The following is a 23,504-nucleotide window of genomic DNA, read 5'->3' on the forward strand; positions in this document are numbered from 1 at the left end:
TAGGCATAATTATGACTGATGCGTTGTAGCTGAAAGGTACAGAGGAAAGAAGGGAGCATTGTGTGGTACAACTAGCACCTATGGAGCACCTACCAAATGCCAAGCAAGGTTCTGAGTCCTGTACATGCCTTATTTCATTGAGTCCTTACAGGAACATAAGGTGGTACGCCCATCATGTCTCTTTTTACAAATGAGGAACCACAGAAATGTTGAATATCTTGCCAATGTTACACAGCTAGTAGGCAAGTGAGTTGAGATTCAGAATGTTGTCTTTCCTTCTTCTGCATGGTGGGAAGAGCACTGGATTATGAGTAAGTTCTAGCACTGGTTCTAGCACATGGGCCCTTTATGCGGCCCTCGGAAAGTCACCTCTCCCTAGTAGATGTTGGCGTCTTCATCTTAAAGGAAAAAAGTTCTCCTTTTCTTTCGTTCTGAGAAAGACTCTGGAAATAATCTAGTTCCAGTGATGATGTAAATTTGTTTCTTGTGATTAAAAAGTGGAATTTCAGGCCGGGCATGGTGGCTCACACCTGTAATCCCTGCACTTTGGGAGGCCAAAGCAGGTGGATTACTTGAGATCAGGAGTTCGAGACCAGCCTGGCCAACATAATGAAACCCTGTCTCTACTAAAAATAAAACATAATAAAATAATAATAATAATAAATTATCCGGGTGTGGTGGCAGGTGCCTGTAATCCCAGCTACTTCAGGAGGTTGAGGTGGGAGGGTCACTTGAACCTGGGAGGCAGAGGTTGCAGTGAGGCAAGATTGTGCCACTGCACTCCAGCCTGGGTGACAGAGCAAGACTCTGTCTTAAAAAAAAAAAAAGAAAAAAAAATGGAATTTCTCGGAGGTGCCTCAGATATCACATTGAAAGCACTCGGGTAACCAAATCAGTGGGATTTTAGCCCCCTACATGGAATCAGAATGGCTCCATTTTTGTCTGTTTTATATATTGGACTTGTGAACACAATTTATTTTAGAAAAAAAAAGTGACTGAAGCTAAGAAAAGAGAAAGGGTGGACAGGAGAGGGGGGTGAGGAAGGTAGGAAAGCTGCCAGTCTAGACCAAGTCCCACATTTACTGACCTCCTGTTCTTCTGACTACATTCTGGATGTGCATGCCACAATTCCCCACCAATTTGCCTGATAAATAAGCACTGACTCTACTTCCTTTTACAGTTGCTTAATGTCTATGAACTCTTTTTCCAGTAGGCACTCTCTTAGATTACCAAATTTCAAAAGCCTACAGGGAGTCACGGCTCAGAATTTGGCCTCCATGGATAGAACTGGGGGCATAAGTGCATAATATCAAGGTCTCATAGACATGTGCTGGAGGCATCTTTACCACTCATCTACGTTTTGCATTTCAGTGTCAAGGAGGACCAATATTCTTAAGCGGCAATGGAGTAAATTCTTTCTAACAAGCTTCCCTCAGGACTTATTTGGCCTGCTGTATAACTTAGAAAGTCTCATCGTTCATTATAATCTTGTTTTTCTTTAAATAAGAAGAAAGTGGGGGGTGGGGGGTGTGTGGGAGAGGAGGTGTGAGACTGGCTGCTTGGCCAATACTGGCAAACACATGGTGAAGAGTAGAGAGAACCAAGCAGGGGAAGGGCTTGCTTAAAAATATATCAGGCCCGTGGATAAACAGTGGGAAGAAACAATTCCTAACTAGTCAGTATAATGTAGGGCCATCACAACATACAGGTGTCAGAGAAGACCCATGAACTTGTTTTTTCTCCTTTATTTCCTTCATCAGTGAGCATCTCATCTTTTCACAGTACCTTCATGCTGTGATCTCAGGGTGTGTTTTCTTTCTCCCCACTATTCCTCCAGGGGTTTCAGTCTTGTGGTCCATAAACTGAATCTTCTGTCAGACATGTTTTTGTTTAATCTGTACAGAATTTGGCAATGGTTGTCCAAAACTGAGTGGTAGCTGCCCTCTTGAACAGGTCCGCGCATTCACGGTTCACCCCAGCCCCAACCTGATCTTCTTTTTTCCTGTGTTACTCAGCTGGCCCCAGAGGGTGTTTGAGTTTGTGACCTCTGGCTGCAAGAGGATTTTCAAACTATGCTTTCTGGACTTCTGAGGGTTCCACTAGGGTATCATAGGAGTTGACATTGAGGTGAAGAGGAGACTGAACAACATATCTAGCCTCCCTCCTCCCTGATTTTCATAAAACAACTCTACTCTATGCCTCTTTTTCATTAATAAAATGGAAATAACAGTTCCTACCTCAAATCTTGTTGGAAAGTTTAAAAGTATATATAGATCCTATAACACAGTACCCAGCCTTCACACAGGAAGTGCTATAACTGGATGCTTTTTTTATTATGTTAATTGATTTTTTAAATTGGATTTTGTCTAAACTTCACTGGAAGAAATGATGCCACTGCTCACACTGATTTGAAAGCCTAATACCTTCTTCTCGAGAAGTTCATTAACAAATCAGAAATAGCCCGTGGTTTACGCCAGAGACCAGCAATATCTGGATTCCTAAGGCTCCTCCTCATAGGAACTGGGAGGAAGGGTTGGTGACTTTGGATGAAAGGTCTGACAGACACAAGAGTGAACTGCCAAAGGAAGTTAGAACTTCGATCCACTTGAGATGGACTTTTTTTTATCAAGCCTACTTTGGTTAATCCCAAAGTTTAGGAGCCTGTAAAATCTCCCTTGAAAGTAAGAATGTATCAAAATGTTTCTTGGAAATATATGTAGAAGAGAAGAGACATATACTTCATCTTACCTTGAACCAGACAAAAAGACAAGGATGCTAAGACAATGATCAAAGTTAGAGACTAAGAAGACAATGAAAAACATCAGTAGAAACTTTTGTTGTCATTGTTGTTTATATATTTCCTGATGAAGTCAGTAAGTTTCATGACCTTCTGATATGCACAGTACTATGTTAGACACTCTGGGTGCTACAGTAGAAGGGGCTTTTAAAGCTGACATTCATCAAACATCCTTCCAAATGAGCTTCAATTAACTGATGTTGCTGCTTATTTGAATAAAATGTCATAAACCCTTACTAATTTAATATTTGGGGAAATCAATTTCATCTGAATTGCATATATCTGCACTTATCCACAAGTAGCTTTAACTCTTTCTAATCTCTTCAAAGTTGATGTTAATGTCTAGTAACCAAAACCAATAAAATGTGGCTAAGTGTAATTGTCTGCAAATAACATCAAAACCTGACCATAGTAATATGGTAAAGATAAAGATAACCCAGTAAAGAGGGTTATCTTTCTCACATATAAGAAAAGTGGTAGCAGGTAGTGGTTTGTGGTGAAATCCAGATTGGCTGTTCTGTAATTATCTTGGCCTTTTCTTCTTGTTCATAAGATGGCGGTTCCCAAATATTGTGTCCATGTTCAAACAGCATGAAGGAAAAAAAGTGTTGCCTTCTATTTCTGTCTTTTTGGATCAGAAGAACAAAAGCTTAACAAAATACTCTCCACCCCACACAGATGTCTGCTTCTTTCTCATTGGTCAGGACAGTGGCCATGATTATTTCTAGTGGCAAGAAAGGCTGAGAAGGCAAGAATTTAGGTTTTCCAGCCTTTAGAGTAGGCAGGGTAGGAATTGATATTGGGGGAATCAACTGGCAGTATTGGCCACTGTGCCTAAAATCAGTGTTTTCTGCGCTGGCACCGTGAATAGATAAAAATAATCCAGAATTAGCACAGTCAATGGTGTATGCCAGCAAATGCTACTGAAATGCTTTAAAGACTCCTCCACCCACCCTTTGAAATGTATATTCAATAAATTGGTTTTGTATAACCCATTTTAACAGTGAAAGTTAAAAATCACTTCAGCTATGATCACAGATTACAATTTTTTTTTTTATTAGGTTGATGGTGAGATTAAAAAGGGACCCATGAATTTACTTTTAAGCCTGCTTCTTGTTCCAAAAAAAAAAAAAGCTGTTTTTTTTAACTCAGTCATCCCAGCTAGAGTGTAGTGGTGCAATCTCAGCTCACTGCAGCCTTGACCTTCTGGGCTCAAGCCATCCTCCCACCTCAGCCTCCTGAGTAGCTGGGACTACAGGCACAAACCTCCATGCCCAGCTAATTTTTGTATTTTTTCTATAGTTGAGGTTTCCCTATGCTGCCCAGGCTGGTCTTGAACTCCTGAACCCAAGTGATCTGCCTACCTCGGCCTCCGGAAGTGCTGGGATTATAGACACGAGCCACTGTGCCCAGCCCAAAGACCTATTTTTAATAGATATTTTAGATTTTGAGGAGTATGTTAAAGAAGGAATAAAAATCATCACAGACAAAATTTATCTTTAGTTCCTTCAACTTTCATTTCCGGTCCATTTCCCCATATGTGTGGTCAAGATCATTCATTTATTCAACAGATATTGCTAACTGCCTACTACATGCAGGGCATGGTTCTAGGTGCTGAGGATATGAAGATATATTGGTGATGGAGTGTGGAGGGCAGGAGCCTTTGCTTCAAGGACCTGGCAGTATAGTGATATGAGAGACATTAAACAAACTATCGTGAATGTGTAAGTTGGGATGTGCTATGAATAAAATGAACCTGCTGTTGCAATAGATAATACAAGAAGTGGAATTAAACAAGCCTTACTTAGAGTGTTCTGAGAAGGTTTCTCTGAGGAGCTGATGGGTAAGAATGAACTAGACTTGTATAAAGCTAAGAGACATAAATACCCATATGCAAAGGTTCTCAGGTGAAAAAGAGTTTAGTGCTCTCAAGTACTGGAGGAGTGACAAGCGTGTCTGGCTTACAGTGAATCAAGAGAACAGGGGTTTGAGATAATATTGGAGGAAGATGCAGAGGCCTGTGAAGGGCCCTGTGGTCACATTTTAAATTTGATGTTTTATTTTAAATGCAACGGAAGACCATTGGAGGGTTTTAAGCAAGGGAAGGATTGATTTGCATGCTAAAATACCACTCTGGGGAGCTATGAGGAAAATGAATTGGGGCAGAGAAAAGTCCAGAGTGGAAGCAGAGGGACCAAACAAGAGTCTCTCACAGCCATCCTGAGGAAATTACAGTGATGGAAATTATAGTGATGGTCATCGACATGGATTTATGGTTCACTCTGAGACTAGAATTGACAGGACTTGCTGGTGGATGGGATCTATGAGGATGAGGAGGGGGAGGAATCAAGGGTGAGTCCAAGAGAGAGGAAGCATTTGGAAAACAGGGAACCACAGTTCCAGGGACTATTAGCTCTGGACAGGATCAATAGGATGCTCTAGTTTACCCACCGCATGTTACACTGAGGAAACTGAGGCCAGAGAGGAGAGGAAAGGCATTTTCTCTAAGATCACCCAGGCGATACCTATGGCTGATTGATGCCCAATCCAATGCTACCCTACTGTGCAGTCTCAGCCCAAGGCTCCATTGCCTTCAAATGAACTGAGAGTGAGCTTCTTCAGCTTATTACACCCATGGCCCCACTTTCCCAATGGCTTCTCCATGGCATCAATATTTTCCTGGGTTCAGGTGACCTTAGTAAGAGAATGAGAAGAGGTTAGAGGGTGCTAGGAGAATAGAGGAAAATGGGAAATTATGACTTTAGCTTTCAGAATTCTGTCTTTTATTCTTGATCATAGACTGAATTGGAATGTATAATAATTGTCTCCACCTGGTGGAGATAATTACTCTCAGGTGACGAAGTCTAAGGCGGGGGGAGTGATGGTGCTTTGGAGATCTCCTGGAGCCTGATATCATAACCTCCTCCCTCCACTAATTTATTTATTTATTTATTTATTTTTTCCAAGACCGAGTCTTGCTCTGTTGCCCAGAGCTGGAGTGCAATGATCTCAGTTCACTGCAACCTCCGCCTCCCGGGTTCAAGCAATTCTCATGCCTCAGTCTCCCCAGTAGCTGGCATTACAGGCGTGTGCCAACATGCCCAGCTAATTTTTGTATTTTTAGTAGAGATGGGGTTTCACCATGTTGGCCAGGCTGGTCTTGAACTCCTGATCTTGTGATCTGCCCACCTTGGCCTCCCAAAGTGCTGATTACAGGTGTGAGCCACCGTGCCCAGCCTTGTTGAAGGCCTTTTAACTGACTCATGGTAGGAAGATGGTGGCCAATGAGGACAGCCCAAGCCAATAACCAATGATAGCCTGACCTTTGCATTCACACACAAGTTTCACAGTAACCAGTATGCCTCTGGCACTGAGAGTCTATGAGAAACCTTTCTCTTTCCCCTCTTTCCACCTCCTGCTCTCTGTCCTCCCATCCCAGCAAGAGCTGTGCAAACCCATTTCTCTTGCTCTTCTTGAAGTCACTGGAGTATTGTGGGGAAGAGAAAGAGCCTGAGAGTAAATATTGACGCAAGTTGATGAAGGCAGCTTGAAACTGTGAAACATTTCTCATTTTGAAAATGCAAACCTCATTTAGGCCACAGGTTCATTTCTACAAGGAACAGTATCACAAGGATGTGTCAAAAATGATGAGCAGGAAATGTGCGATAGCTAATCTGGGTCTTGGGACTAGGCGTGGGGGTTTCTGCTGGGACCCTCTGCGTCAGAATTACCTGGGATGTTTGTCCAAATGCAGGTTCTCAGACTTCATTTCAGCTCTCTAGAATTTGAAACTCTGCAGTTGGAGAGAAAGTTCTACATGTTTCACCAGCCTCCCCACCCACTTCTGCCCCAGGGCTGCTGGGATTAAAGTTTGGAAGTCATTGAACTAGGGTGCTGCCCAGAGAAGTCAGCTTAAAAGTACGGAAAGCATGGCCCATATGGCAGCTAGAAATGATGCTGAGTCAAAAGCATTGAGTTTGATATTGAGCCAAAAGCCATAAACATGGAGCCCAGGGTCTGCTGGCTCACTACCCTATAGTATGTTACTTGCTGGGTGAGCGAGGCCCTTGGCACAGGGGTGTTGACTGTGGCCTTCAAAGCAGGGGCCTGGCTGTCCTGATGACCCCGCCTTCTGCAGGCCAAGCCAGCAAGAGGAACTTACCAAGGGTTTCACCGGCATATTTCCCCTTGACAGTTTTTTCCTCTCCATTAGCAAGCAACACCAACACAAAGGGACTGGCCCAGGTGAGGTGATTCTGCAGTCATGGCAGGTGTGAAGTGTGCATGGACTGTGTGGGGGTGGCCCCCATCATGGGAGATAGGGTGTGGAACTCCAGATCAATGACTCCTACTTTTTCCATTTTAATCTTCTGCTACCTGATGGTGAGACCCAGAACCAGGTTCTGCTACTAAGCAGTTTTACAGACTTTTGAGAAGAAGAGTAGAAGTTTCACAAGCTCCAAAGGCAGCATGGAAATGTTAAAATGAGTGCAGTGACAGGAGAATAAAAGCCTTCACTGGATATGCAAATGAAACCATCATTTTCTGTGTCTCAGCCTGCAGTTCTGGCCATCAGCAAGGGGGAAGCATAATTGCTGTCTCTAGATTGTTCTGGAAGTTTATACTTTGAACAGATATTTTTTTTCTCCAAAATTACAATAGGAAAATTTTCAGAAAGTTTTTCACAGAGCTGAAAGGGATATTGAGTACCAATTATTCATTTATTTATTCATTAAGTGTTTCTTTAGCAACTGTTATTTAACAAACATTGGTCAAGGTACTGTGAGAGACATCACAGAGCATAGCAGACAAAAGCTCCTACTCTCCTGGAGCTTGCATTCCAGAGAGAAGAGGCAGGCAATAAATAAAAATGTGATTAACATGGCCATCCCAATTCAATAGGTGAGGATTCTGGGTGACAGGGAGAGGAAGGGACATAGCCAAAATCACACAGATAATTAGTGTAAGTTCAATAGCATAGTAGTGGAAGTCAGCCGGGGGCTGTGGTGAACGACACATGCATGTGTCAGCTAGAGAGGATAGCTCCCCCTGGGCTCTGGATAGTCATTGCCATGGGAACTCCGTGCAGACCAAACAAAAGCATGCCGAGATTCAGCTTGTACGCCACCAGTTTGAGAGCCCTAAAAGAATGGTGAGGAATAAAACAACCACCGTATGTACTTACTGCATTTAGACACGCTTGGAATCTTATTTATATATATTTTTTAAGGGAATTTTTCTCCTTTTCCCCTCCATTTTTGATTCCAAGCATGAAATCTGATTGCTGTATTTTTCTTTCTTTTCACATACTTTGGAAAATCCAGACCATAAATGGTGGCTGCACTAAAAGAAAGACGGTCCCTAAATTTCTGTATCCAGAGAAACCTATCTATGGCTAGCTACATCTTCGTAGGTTCTGCATTTTCCCAGAGATGACCTCTTGTTTTTCTTTTAAACCCTCACTGGATATATAGCATCTGTGACCAAGAAACCCAGTTGTTCACCTGCAAAGAAGTATTGAGCTCTAGACAGAAAAAAATGAAAGCATAACTAATTGAATTGATGAAGAAAGTATGCTGAAACCCCTATGGGGAGCCTGATGATTTTGAATATGAGTTAGGTACCACCATCCAACCGTGGTGAATGAATCATTTTTGCTACACCACTTACATATGCTTTTACCTCCAGCTATGTCCAACGGAGATAATAGGTGAATTAAGTCCAAGACACCCAGCAGAAAATAAATGGTGTCAAGGACACTAACAGAAATCACAAATCTAGCTGATGACAGTCACTGTTTGCATCTAGTGGCTTAAGGAGAAACAGCCTCAAAATAAGGAGGCACGTTGCCTGCTAAAGCAGAGTGGAGTCCCACCCAAAGGCAGAAGTAGGACCAGCTGTTGTCACAAGGGGTGGAGGAGGTGGTAAAGGAATTTAAAAAGAAGCTCAATCTCAGCTACTACTAACCCACTGGATGAGTCACTTTCTCTCTGTGTGTCTCACTTTTTCCTCTGCAAAATGGGAGTAAGACGGTCTCTAGCATGTCCCTAGCTCCCCATCTAAGGCTCACCTCCTTATGATTCCCAGCTTAGCCAAGGCTCCAACCAAGCCAAGTTGTGCTTCATTCTGTCTCCCAGCTCCATGCTCTCATTATGCCTTTATTGTTCCCTCTGTTTGGAGTGACTTTTCCCACCTTTCCTGCTCGACTCCTTCCCCATTTGCAAATGCTGCCTTCTCACTCTCCCCCAACCAACCCCAATTACTCCTCTGAATCTGTGCTTTACAGTCATAGTTATAAGCTTGAACTCTGCAGCAGGGCTGGCTGGGATTGAATTCTGACTCTACCACCTACTAGCTGTGTGAGCTTTAGAAAATAACTTTCCTACACCCAGTTTCCACTTCTGGAAAATAGGAAAAATAATAAGACCTACCTCAAATGAGATATTTCGAGGATTAAATGATGAGATTCATGGAAAACATTTGCCTTGCACAGGGGTGACACACTGTAAATGCTGTTGTTATTGCTGCTGTTGCCATTGTTGCTGTCACCTACACCTCTCTGAGGGCATCTTAAATCTTCAACCCTGCACTATAGTTACCATGTCTGTTTCTTATTGAGACTGGTAGACTCATTTCTACAACTTATTCAAAACCTGACATGAGGGGTTGTATGTTCTAAATACTCAACATATGTTTGTTGAATGTCCATCTTCACAGTAGCTAAGGACTCTGTCCTATTTTTCATTTAATCAAGAGAAAATCGACTAATGGAGAGAATTTCTAGCTGTCACTAATTACCTGTGTAACACAGGGCAACACAGTCCTGGTCCCTGAATGGATTTGGAGAAGAAGTGGGAAGAATTGGAGATAAAGAAATGAAAAGGAACCAGAAAATAAAGTTACCTTGTCATCCTAATGTTGCCAGCTACCCCACTATTCAGGAAAGCTCTGATCTCTTTGCTGGAAAAATAGTAGCAAAAATTTCTTTCTTTCATGTATTGTACCTACTATGTGTCAGGCACTCTGATAAGTGTTAGATCATGTTACTGCTAATCTTCTTGACAACTCTGCCTGGTATATCAACACCATTTTGTGAGGAGAAAACTGGGGCTCAGAGAAATTAATTCACTTGCATGTGGGTACCCAGCAGGGCTGAGATTATAACCTGGGTCTGTCTGATTCTAATACTCATGATTTATCCTTGACACACAGCTGTCTTCCAAAACCAGCAATCTTCTGAAGGTCGCTTAGGGCTCCCCAGGGATTGTTATAATTTTTTAAAAAGTGGGAGACATCCTTTTTCCTTTATAGGATTTCCTAACTCTGGTTTTTTTAATGGGCCTTACTTTGAATTTTTATTCAATTTTTATTATTCCTAACAGTATCTTTGTCTTTAAGAGCCATCTCCTGAGGGAGCAGAGGCAAGCACCCAGGAGAACATTTTGCCCCCACGAAGATCAGGTGCAGCCTGCTCAGCTGGAGTGAGGGAGATTGTGAGACAGAGATAAGAGCAAAAATGTAACTGGTGCCACTTTGGAAAGTCAGCTTCAGCTGGGAAGGGACTGTGAGACATTCCATAGTCACAGCCAGAGCTGGAGAGGGCATGTTGTTAACTGTAGCACTTTAAGTAGGAAGGATAAATGGGGAGAAAGTGAGGAAATAGAGTCAGAAATGGCCTTAAAATTGTGACTGTGAGAGAGATCTGGAATCTATTTATCCTATGGGTAAATTCCATTTATCCTATAGAAATGATCGTGCAAATGTGACAAGATGTGTGCATAAGGACATTCATTTCACTGTTTTAAAAAGCAGGAGATGGCTTAGTGTCCATCAGTAGAAAGGTGGTGAAAGAAATGCCAGCCCATCATCCAAAGGAGCAGGAAGCAGCTGTTGAGGAGGATGAACAATAATGGTTGTGCTACTCTGTAGAGATCTTCAGGGTCACAGAACCGGGAAGTCGTGGGTTATGGTCTTGATTACAGGCTCTTTTCACTGCCCCATGCTGCCTCCCTGGAACACAGGAACTAGGGAAATGTGTAACCAAGGGTTGCACAAAACCCTTTGTTACACGTACTTCATAGAATCAGTGCTAGAGTTCTTCTGAGAAAGGAAAAATTCATGTGGGCCAAGGTGAACAGAGACTTCTGGGAAGCACTGAATGATGCCTTGAAAGATGAAATAAGATTTTTCCACAGAAGCAAAGAGAAATGAGGAGGGAATCCCTGCTGGGGGATGATCGTGAGCAAGCGCACTAAGGCGGATAGGGAGACACGTAAGGGAGGGAGCCAATACCAATGAATACCTAGAAAGAATCTTGATTGACAGGTACCATGGCTCAGCAAGTTGCGTTGAGCCATGCTACCTGTCAATCAAGATCCTTCCTAGGTATTCATTGGCCAAGGGCTCAGAGCTCACCAAGTTTAATGATAAACCCAATACCATGACTTCTGGGGCCCTGTACCCTGCTATGAGGCTATTAAAGTGTCACCTTAGAAACACCTTAGAAACAGAGTGTAAAATAGGTAATGTTGGACCACTTCTTCAGCTGCCATCAGGAAGAGCTCTAGGAAGTAGCTCTCAACTTCCTGTGGAGCACCTTTGTTGATTGGTGTTAAAACTTAGTCCACCATGGATGGAACTTTGCCAGCCACATTCTAACTTCTGGGATTCAAAGGGTCCTGGCTGGGCACTTGGGGAAACCCACTGGCCACCGCTGCTGCCAGGTTATTTATCTTTATCTCCTGAGCAGCAGGTAGAAGGGGCTGTTAGAAAAATGTCTTCCTGGCTGGGGACCCCCCTGAGATTCATTTTCTCTTTCATGTCTCATTTTGGGAATGGAAAAAAATCAATAGAGAGGGAGTTTGCTTTATTTTGGTTCTGGCTATTGTGGGCATGTATTTCTACAGATACAAGAAAGGAGTCATCACTCCGATGTTTTAAATTGAGCACCACCTGGGATCTAAAGCTTGCATTAGGCACAAGGCTAACTAAGCATTATGGCAGATTTAAAGAAGCAAGAAGTGAGTTCAGACCTCTAAGTTTGCAATGCAGTAGAAGAACCAAAGTATGCAAGGAGAAAAGCAGATAATAAAGCAGAACATGCTTTTGAATAATTCCCAAAAGTGGGGTTAATAGTCAATAGGTAGAGAAGAGAGAAAGATCACTGAGGACTAAAATGATCTGGGTTGGCTTATGGAAAAGGAGAAACTTGGGCTGGTCCCAAGGGATTAAGCAAGGCTTATAGGAGGAACTACAGGTAAGACAAAGGGGTTGGGGGGACGAGTCAAGCAAAGAAGGGGACATGACTGTGTTTTGAGGCCAAAGATCCCACTATTCAGACAAATGTGGGTTTGGATCCTAGCTCCAGCAGCTACTAAGCTTACAGGCTTGAACCAGTAAGTTAACCATTGAGTCTCAGTTTCCTCAAATTTGAAAAAAGGTCCATTCATACCAGTATCACAGAATCATTATGAGAATACATGAGCAAACAGAGACCTAGTACCTAGCACATACCAGAGCTTCAAAAATCTTGATTTTCTTTCCCTTCCATTATGTTAATCACCTCACTTCCTTCCCACCCTATCCCTGGTCCCCCACCATTCATTTATTCCCTGCTAAGAGCTTTCTGAGTCTCACTGACAGGCGTCTCCTTATCTGGCTGTGCTGCTGGCCCACCTCCGGCCAGAGGAAAGTCCAGAGGCTGTTTCCAGTAGGAGGAGGAAGGCTGCCAGATGCAGTGTTATGACTGGAGGATATTGGCAGCATCACTCATCCCATCCCAGTGTTATTTCTCAGCTCAGTTATTGGATAGGAACTGAATCCACGCACCTGCCCACTTTGCTAGTGTTACTCATTTCTCTGGCAGTGACCCTTCCCTGCCAAACCAGACTGTCCACAAGTCCGTTCCTGCTCTCCTAAGCACCTGGTTTTGTTTCTTTGAGGTCAGCATTAGGTTCATTTTTCTTTACATCTCAAGAGTGATGGATATTGGCTTTGCAGGAATTGTAAATATGCAGGGCTTTCTCAACAGAGCAGCTAAGAGCGTGGGCTCTGGAATTAGGCCTGGACTTAGTTCTGCCTCTTACACTAATTTTCTTTGTCAGAGCCTCTACCACTATTGCTGTATAACAAACCACTCCAAACTCATGACAAAAAATAACAGTTATTTTATTAAGATCATGGATTTCATGGGTCAGGAAATTTGGAAAGGGGCACCATGGATGACTTGTCTCTGCTTGTATCTGGGGCCTTCGATGGAAAATCTAGAAGACTGTGGATAACTTGACAGCTGTGGGAAGGAATCATCTGAGGGCTCACTCCCTCCTTTACGTGCCTGGCAGCCAAGGCTTTTGGCCTGAACACCTACACGTGCCCTCTCCTGGCTCCTCTGTGGGCTTCCTCACAGCACGATGGCTGGGTTCCAAGAACAAGTGTCCCAAAAAGAAGCACGCAGAAGCTGTATCACCTTTCATAACCTACCCTCAAAAGTGACATAGTGTGACTTCTGCCATAGTCACAACCCCAACCAGATTAAAAGAGAAGAAACATAGATTCCACCTTTCAGTAAGAGAAGGGTCAGCATTGCATTGTAAGAAGGTGTGGAATGGAGGGGGTAGGGGTATTGTGACCATCTTTGGAAAATACGATCTGCCACACTTTATACATAAAATAAGGATTATATCTTGTGGAATCATTATGAAGATTAAATGGAATAAGGTATTTAAAGGGCTTAGCATGGTGCTGACATGTAATAAGTGCTCAATAAAAGGCATGTGCTCTCTCTCTCTCCAAGTAGAGAACTATATGGCATTTATAGTCAATGATTATTAATATTCCATGTAGTCAGTGTTTATTAATTTTTTGTGTCCACAACAGACACCAGTGATTACTTTTAAGCTAATTAATCAAAACATTAGTTCCTTAATGGGTCTATAGAATGGGGTCTTAAAATACATATAGTTTCTTATCTCATCATCTTATATTATACTTTGGGAAACTAAGGTTGAAGAAGTTCACATAGCCAGTAAAGCTAGCATTGAGCATTTTACAATCTAGGCTTGGATGAAGCATTTCTGTTGAAAATAGCTCAAGTGACCCTTAAGAAACAATAAGCAATTTTTTAAAGGACTAATGTTTAGACTTCAACACCTTTCAGGTTATGTAGGACCTTGAACATCATCATAATCCTTGGAGGCAAATGAAAAGAGACAGGAGGAGCATTAGTTCTTGGTGCATTCTTATTTTGCCACAGAAAACCCTTCAACAGGTCTGAACACTAAAATAAGCCCAGTCACTGCCTCTGTCTTTTTGAGACTATGTATACTGCTCCTCCATCCCACGCCCAGAGTCTCCATGTTTAGGCAATGTTTGCTCAATGTAGTCAGTAGGACAGAACAATTAAAGCTAGCAACATTGAGTTGCTGTGCCTTTGCATATCCACCTGAGAAGTAAGGCCAAGAGGAACAGAATGAATGGGTCATGGTGTGTATTTCTTTATCAAGGCTGTGTAGAGAGCCTGGCTAGACAAGGACAGGAGTCAGAAGATACAACTGTGGCCATGTGCCCATGGGCAAGTCACTTTTCTTCTCAGGCCTCAGGTTTCACACTTCTAATGATCTAACATTCTACAAAGGAAGGTGTTTCCTGAGCCCCCATGGCCAGTTCTGTATTCTCCTTAGTACCATAAAGAATACATAGAAATAAGGAACACCAAGTCTTTCCTTTTATGATGTGTATAGTCTAATTAGGAAGATAAGACTGACTAACGCACATGAAACAGTGAACTTACAAAGTTCAGGTGTATCCTGGGCCCCAAGTGCCATCTACGGGTGACGCAGATGGGAGAGATGGACATTGGTAGAAGGTCAGTCCTCATCTCCATCTGACTGGGATGGGAAAAAGGGGAGACACATGATTAAACCAGAAGCAAATATATCAGCCTTCCCTAGTAAGCTAAGGCTTCTTACATTTTACCATATATGTCACAACAAAACTCAGACAGGGAAAAGGGAATTTTCTTACTTACACACAGCAGATTCATATTCATGGTGATGCTTGTTTTTATTTAACTTCAACCTCTCTTTTTACTTAATGGACTCTTTCCTCTTAAATTTAGGATAACACATTGAGCAAACAAAGGTATAGATAGGAGTGAAGTTCCCCCACATCTTCCCCCTTTGACACACAATTTGTTTTCTTTTTATAAATTGTATTAACACATAACACACAAATAAGTAAGGCACAAATTATAAATATACAGCCCAACTAATTTTCAGAAAACTACCTGTGTAAATGCCTGTGTAATCAGCACTCAAATTAAGAAACAGATGATATCAAGCATCTCAGGTAGCTCTTTTTGTCTCCTTCTTCACACTTCTCCCGTGACGGGAGTAGCCGCTCCCCTGATTTCTGATGCATAGATTAGTTTTATGAATTGAACTGTTTTTGAATCTACTAAATAGAATTATATAGTATCTATTTTTTGTGTCTGGCTCTTTTTGCCCAATATTATATTGTGACCTTCATCCATGTATCACATATAGTTGTAGTTCATTCATTCTCATTATTTTATAGTATTCCATTTTGTGGATATACCACAATTTATTTATTCATTCTTTCTGGATGAACATTTGGGTTGTTCCCAGTGTAAGGCCATTATAAATAGGGCTGCTGTGAAGATTCTTGTAAAAGTCTTTTGGTATGTGTATTTCTGTTGGATGCACAACTAGGAGTGGAATTCCTGGGTCAAGTTATATATATTTTCTATTGTAGATGCTACCAAACTGTTTTCAGAAGTAGCGTACAGATTTAGACTCATCAGCAATGTATATGAGTTCCAGTTGCTCCACATTTGCCTTTTTCCTTTTAGCAAGTAGATGAGTTGTAGGATCACATTATGGTTTTAATTTGCATTTCCCTGGCAACTAGTACTTCTTTCATATTTGTTAGCCATTTGAGTAGCTATCCTCTTTTATAAAGTACTTTCGTAAGTCTCTTGGTCACTTTTCTGTTAGGTCATCTGTTCTTTTCTTATTGTTGTACAAGTATTCTTCATATTAGCCTTGACATAAGTCCTTTTTTCGTTGTATGTATTGTTAATATTGTCTCCCATTCTGTGGCTTATCTTTTCACTGTCTTGGCAGTGTGTCGTGTTGAACAGAAATACCTAAATTTAATATAGTCCAGTTTCACAAGATGTTTTCTTTATGGCTAGTACTTTTTATGTCTTGCTTAAGAAGACTTTACCTACCTCAAAGTCATAAAGATATTCTTTTATAGTTTCTTCTGAAAGTTTCAGCTTTAACTTTTACTTTTAGATCTAGGTGTTCTATAGGTATGTGTGAGAGAGAGGGTCAAGATTTTTTGTTTGTTTGTTGGTACATAGATATCCTGTTGAACTTGCATGGTTTATTTTAATGTCATCCTTTCTTCTTACTGTATACCACTTTCACATAAAACAGTTACCAAATACGTGCAGGTCTGTGTCTGGATTCTTGATTCTGTTCTGTTGATATAGTTGTCTATCTTTGCCAGGGTATTACCCTATCTTAACTACTTTAGCTTTATAGTAAGTCTTGATAGCTGGTTTTGAGATGGAAGCTGGATGATCCCATGGGGTACGGGGTGTAGAAGGGATTCTCTTCACATAGAGACTCCTACGAGAAAATGTCTGCAGTGTTTTCTAACTGTGAGATACTATGATTCTGTTGGATTACCAATGATTGTGGCTTTTCTCAACGGTCTGGAAGAAATCAATAACAGACTCTATGTTAGTGATTTTTCTGAACAGTTTCACACCTAAAAGTGATGGGTAAAGCTCAGGATCAGGATAATTGTGAGTAGAAAAGACATCCTTTAGCATCCAAACTTGGAGCATGCAAAACTCTAGGCAGTGCCAGAGGAAAGGCAAAGAAGGATTAATTATCTTTCATTTAAATTAACCTAAAAGAAGAAATTGCATTTCAAATGAGATAGAAGGTACTGGGGGGACAAAAAGGAATTTGTCTTGCATTCAAAACATGGTTGCTTTTATTGGCCCATAGTCTCAACTCAATGTGTAAGGAAAGCTGTGGGTTGCATTGTCATATCGTAAGAGATGAAAAAGTAGAAAAGTTGGTGTTAAGTAGTGCATTTTTTAATCAGTTGAGTCTAAGGTATTACACAGTAAAGAGTGTGTTGGGGCAGTTAGATTGGAGGTATTGGCTAAATCATGAATCATCCAGCTTTCTGCAAATTCACAGAAAGAGCGAACTCATCCATAGCCTTGAACCACAGAGCAAAAATTTTTCTGTGCAAAATTTGGTTACATTTCATCTTGTGAATTTCCCACCCCTGTTTATACTGAAATGATAGGGCCTTGAAAAGAATAAACAACATTCCCTTTCTGTTGGAGCAAAACAAAAACCCCCACACTCAATAAATCAAAACTGTACCAGCAAAAATTGAACAATTCCATCATTTGCTGAAACCTCTAAAACCCTCAAATTTGTTTGAGGGCTTCTGTAAACAACTTAATCAATCAGTGTTAGCAAAAATATGTGTTAGGCACCTACAGTGGACTAAGAACTGAACTAGGTGAGTGGTGGATTCTCAAGAAAAATGTCATGTGTGAACATACGCATGTACGCAATTATTGTTTACTTAATTGACTAAAAAAATGCCCATTAAATAATCGAACATTTAACAATGTGGTGCTAGCTCTCTTATCCCTATCCTTGCAGCATCATAGCAGCCTTTATATACTATTACAGTTGCTTGTTCAACACCTGTCTCCCACACATTGCTTCTGAAAATTTATTGTGTATTTAAATTACCTAAGGATCTTGTTAAAATGCAGATTCTAGTTCCATAGTTCTGGGGTGAGGCTTAAGAATTTTTATTTCTAACAAGCTCTCAGGTGATGCTGCTGGTCTGAGGACTGCATTTCAAATAACAAATAACAAAGCTCAAGGCTGACTCCAAGCTCCATGAAGGTAAGGACCTTTCTGCCTTGCCCACCCCAATAACTCCAGCACCTCCCGTAGAGCCTTGATGAATGTATGTTGAGCTAGTGAATAAGTAAATGAATAAATGCCCTAATAAATAGTATTTTTTATTAGCATGTAACAGTACATTTTTACGTAGGTAGACATGAGAAAAGTTTAACGGTATGTGCAAAAATGGAGAAATAAGAATAATGATGGTCTGATGAAGTAAACAAGGCCTGATGGAGAGAATAACAATAAAATAAGTAGGAAAGTGGGGTTAAATTATAAAGGGTTTTGAAAACTAGGCAAAGGACTGAATGTTACACAGAAAATAAAGAATAAATTAGTAAGTGCTCAATAAAAGAATGGTGGGCTGAAAATTTCCTTTTCAGCTGTTTAATCTGGTGTCATTGAGCAGCCTTGAAAGTAAAGCAGTAGGTAACACATTGTTGCATTAATCCAAAATGGACTTCGTCACATCCCGGACTAGTTTCTAGGCAGTTAGGAGAGGGAAGGAACTGATGAAACCCGCCTGTATTTCAATGGCATAATTCATTTTCTCCTCTTATGTCAGAATGCGACTGCTCTGATTAAGCCAAGTGAGCCAAGCCCTGTAACCTAGTTTTAATCATTTGAAGGTTTAGATCTCAGATTCCAAGGTAACTAGCACATAGGACTTTGTCAGTCATGAGGTTAGACTTATGTACAGACCAGGTTCAAGTGAGAATCCTCCCTGCTTCTAGGCCCTCTTCCTGAAACCTTCACTGTATGCCTCAAATCTAAGCCCTTTAACCACCTTGATCAGACTCTATCATTTCTTCCCCAACCCTGAAGGATAAAGTCTAAACCTATTAATGTATCATTCGAACCCTTCAAAATTTCTTCTCTCTCTTCTTTCTCTCTCTCTCTCTTTCTCTCTCTCTCTTTCTCTCTGTCTCTCTCTCCATCTCCATCTCTTTCTCCTATATTCTGGCCTCTTGTGATCTGTTCCATTCCAAACTCCTAGGCCCTTTTTGAGTTTTCACCTCTCTGTCCTTTTGCCTGGAGAGTCTATTCCTTGCTGTCTCTCTAATATGCTCCTTCACAATTCAGCTCCAATTTCACTTTCTCAGGGGACTCTTTCCTGATCTCAGCTCCACCTGCTAGGACAGCCTGTAGCTCCTACCTTCAGGACTCCCGTGTTTTTCACGCATTTTTACTAATTCTAGCACATTGTCTGTAATTCTACAATTTGTCTCCTTTCCCAAACTAGAATGTAACCTCCCTAAGGCAGAACCCATTTTTTTCCTAGGTTTATTGAGGTACAATTGACAAATAAAAATTGTATATATTTAAGGTATACAACATGATGTTTTGATATATGTGTATGTTATGAAATGATTATCATCCATAATCAAGCTAATTAACATATCCATCATTTTACATAGTCATTCTGTAGTGGGGAACAGGGTGATAACATTTAATATCTATTATTTGAGCAAATTTCAAGTATACAATGCATTATTATTCACTATAGTTTCTACGCTGCACCTTAGGTATCCGGAACTTATTATTCTTTTTATAACTTCAAGTTAATGCTCTTTGACCAACATCTTATTTCCCCCATTCTCTGACCCCTGATATCCACCCTTCTACTCTCTTCCTATAAGTTTGACTTTTTGAGATTCCACATATAAGTGGGATCAGGTGGCATTTGTCTTTCTGTGTCTGGCTTATTTCACTTATAATGCCCTCCAGGTTCAACCATTCTGTCACAAATGGTAGGATTTACTTCTTTTTTAAGGATGCATATATATATCACATTTTCTTTTTCATTCATCCATTCATGAATACTTAGGTTGTTTCTATATCTTGGCTATTGTGAATAGTGCTGCAATGAACATGACAGTGCATATATCTTTGTGAGATGCTGATTTTATTTCCTTTGGATATGTACCCAGAAGTGGGATTGCTGGAGCGTATGGTAGTTTTATTTTTACTTTTTTGAGGGCCCTTCACATTATTTGCTATAATGGCTATACCAATTTACATTCACACCAACAATATATAAAAATTCTATTTTCTTCACATCCTCGCCAACATTTGTCATCTTTGGCTTTTTGATAATAACCATTCTAAGAATTGTAAGGAGATCTCTCATTCTGGTTTTGATTAGCTTTTCCCTGTTGACTAGTAATGTTGAGCACATTTTCATATACACATTGGCCACCTCTCTGTCTTTTTTGGAAAAATAGCTATTCAGTTTCTTGTCCATTTTTAACTAGGTTATTTGGGGATTTTTTTGCTATTGAGTTGTAAGAGTGTCGTATATAGTTTGAATATTAACCCCTCATTGGGTATATGGTTTGCAAATATTTTCTCCAATTCCATGAATTGCCTTTTCATTTTGATTGCTTCCTTTGATGTATGGAAACTTTTTAGTTTGATGTAGACTTGCTTGTTAATTTGTGCTTTTTCTATTTGTGTTTTGATGCCATATTCAAAAAATTATTGCGAAGACCAATGTCAAAAAGCTTTTGCCTTATGTTTTCTTCTAGGAGTTTTACAGTTTCTGGTCTTACCTTTAAGTCTTAAATCCGTCTTCAGCTGGTTTTTTATGTGTAGTACAAAATAAGAGTTCAATTTCATTTTTTTTTTTTTTTCATGTGGACATCTAGTTTTTCCAAGACCATTTATTGAAAAGACTATCCTTTTCCACTGTGTATTCTTGATATCTCTTTAATACTGTAATGGTATATAAATCACTTCTTGCTCTAGTATAAAGGCTAAAAGATAAAAGTGCCAAAAATAATTATATTTAAATAATTTGTTATTGGTTTGTTATATATATGTTATAGATCCATTTATCAATAGATACATAATATAAAAACATAGGAATTGTGACATCAAAAACAAAATGAAGAGGCAAGTAAAAATGTAGAATTTGTTGATTGCATACAATTTAAACTCTAAATTTCAAATAGGTTCAAATAGATTGTTATAACTCAAATAGATTGTTACAATGCTAAGATGCTTTACGTAAGCCTCCTTACGTAAGATGTTTTATGTATGCAAAAACCTACAGTAGGTACAAAAAAGATAAAAAGAAAGGAATCAAGGCATTCCACTACAGAAAATCATCAAATCACAAAGAGAAGAAGAAAGAAAGGGACTACAAAACAACCAGAAACAACAAACAAAATGTCAATAGTAAGTCTTTATCTATCGATAATTACTTTAAATGTAATTGGATTAAATTATCCAATAAAAAGATATAGAGTGGCTGAATGAATAAAAAAGCAAGACCCAACTACATGCTGCCTATAAGAGACTTGCTTCAGCTTTAAGTACACACATAGGCTGAAAGCAATTGTATAGAAAAAGATATTTCATACAATTGGAAACCAAAAGAGAACAGAAGTCACTGTATTTATATCAGAAAAAATACACTTTAAGTCAAAAATTGTAACAACAGACAAAGGACATCATTATATAATGATAAAAGGGTACATTGATCAAGAGGATATAATAACTATAAATATATGTGAAGTCAACATCAGAGTACCTAAATATACAAAGCAAATATTAATAGGTCCAAAGAAAGAAATAGCAATATAACAATAGCAGGGAACTTCAAGACCCCACTTTCAACAATGGATAACTCATCCACAGAAAAATCAATAAGGAAACATTGGACTTGAACTACACTTTATACCAAAAGGACCTAACAGACTATATGCAGAACATTCCATCCAAAGGTGGCAGAATGCACATCTTCTCAAGCACACACGAAACATTCTCTAGGATATGATGCCTACGCATTTCCCTCCTCTGCCCCATTTTCCCTGATGTTCACAATAGCAGTTAAGTTACTTATGTTGTTATTCACCAACCCTTCCTTGCATGTAAGCTCCCCAATTCCTGCATATGTAAATTCCCATCCACCACAGTTCCGGCACCCAGTTCAGTGACTAGCTCATAGCAGGTGCTCAATAAGTATTTGTTGAATTAGGGGTTTCTCTTAAGGACTCCCCTGACTAAGAGCAGAGATTGCCCTTGATATTTCATCAGAGTAATTTTGGAACTACTGAATAAAAAAGGAAAATTGCTTAGCCATGTTAGTATCTAGCTTTATAGTTCTATCTACAAGAGTCTCAAATGGAGGTGGGAGTATCACATGCCTGTCTGTAGTGCAGGAGAGGCTCTGTCCATAACTTATATTAGTTCACCATATAGTTATGTAAATGCTCTCTTCCAAGCCATGCTATGCACAAGGGACGGATATGGTGATAAGTAAGACACATTCCTTACTCTCAAGGATTTCAGTTACTATCAGACAATTACAATGTAGTGTGATTTGCACTATGTTAAGAGAAGAGCCAGAAGTTATGGGAACATGGAGCAGAGACCTTAACCCAGATCAGGGGATAGGCCAGGGAAGGCTTTCTGGAGGAAGTTGCATTTAAGCTAGGACTAGAAGGATGAATGGGTATTAGTCAAGTGAAAAGGCAGGGGAAAGGCATTTCAGGCAGAAGGAATATGCTTGTGAGCCATTGTCAGGAACTTGGATCTTATCTTAAAGATGATGGGAAACCATTTAAAAGTTTCCAGCAAGAGAGCAATTTGATCTGATCTACATTTTTAAAGGATCTCTCTCTAACTTAGTGGTTCCCAATTGGGCATGATTTTTCTCCCCAGCAGACATTTTTGGATGCCTCAACTTGGGGATGGGAGCTACTGGTGTCTAATGGGTAGAGGCTAGTGATATTGCTAAACACCCTGCAATATACAGGACAGGTCCCCACCACAAAGAATTATCTGGCCTCAAATGTCAATAGTTCTGAGGTTGAGAAATCCTGTAAGCTGATGTGTATAAAATAGACCATTACAAATTTAAAGAAGGGTGACCAGTTGGGAGGATATTGTAGCAGGAAGAGCTGCAGACAAAACCCCTCAGATACCGAGTTAAAGAAGAAAGGGGTTTATTCGGCCGGGAGCATCGGCAAGACTCCTGTCTCAAGAGCCAAGCTCCCCAAGTGAGCAATTCCTGTCCCTTTTAAGGGCTTACAACTCTAAGGGGGTCCACGTTAGAGGGTCATGATCAATTGAGCAAGCAGGGGTTACCTGACTGGGGGTTGCCTACACCAGTAATTAGAATGGAACAGAATAGGACAGGGACCTTCACAGTGCTTTTTTATGCAAATAACCGATTAGGTCAGGGGTCGATCTTTAACTACCAGGGCCAGGGTGTGGCATTGGGCTTTCTGCTTGTGGATTTCATTTCTGCCTTTTAGTTTTTACTTCTTCTTTTTTTGGAGGCAGAAATTGTGCATAAGACAATATGAGGGGTGGTCTCCTCCCTTAATATTACATTAGTCCAGACAAATAATTATGAACTTGGATGGGGTGACTGCTGTGGAGGTGGTGAGAAGTAATCTAATCCAGAATACATATTTTAAAAATAAAACCAATAAGATTTCTGGTCAATTGGGAAATGGGGTATGAGGGATAGAGAACAGTTAATGTTTTAGGTCTTAGTAACACAAAGAATGGTGATGTATTTTACTGAGACGGGGAACATTTGTGGAGTGACAGGTGTACGGAATGGAGAGAAATCAAAAATTCAATTTTGAACATGTTAGGTTTGAGATGTCCATTAGACATACAAAAGGCAATATGGAACAGGCTCATGAGTCTGGAGGTGAGAGAGAAGATCCAGACTGGACTTCAGTATTTGAGGAATCTCATCAGCATACAGTATT

General features: G+C 40.3%; 1 protein-coding gene across 9 annotated transcripts in view; it reads left to right on the forward strand.

The window, feature by feature from the left end:
- Nucleotides 1-23,504, forward strand: part of GRIA1 (glutamate ionotropic receptor AMPA type subunit 1) — a 375,656-nt gene that overhangs the window by 227,912 nt on the left and 124,240 nt on the right. The window lies entirely within an intron of this gene.

Source organism: Pongo abelii, chromosome 4, assembly GCF_028885655.2.
Source record: "Pongo abelii isolate AG06213 chromosome 4, NHGRI_mPonAbe1-v2.0_pri, whole genome shotgun sequence".
NCBI classification, from domain to species: Eukaryota; Metazoa; Chordata; class Mammalia; order Primates; family Hominidae; genus Pongo; species Pongo abelii.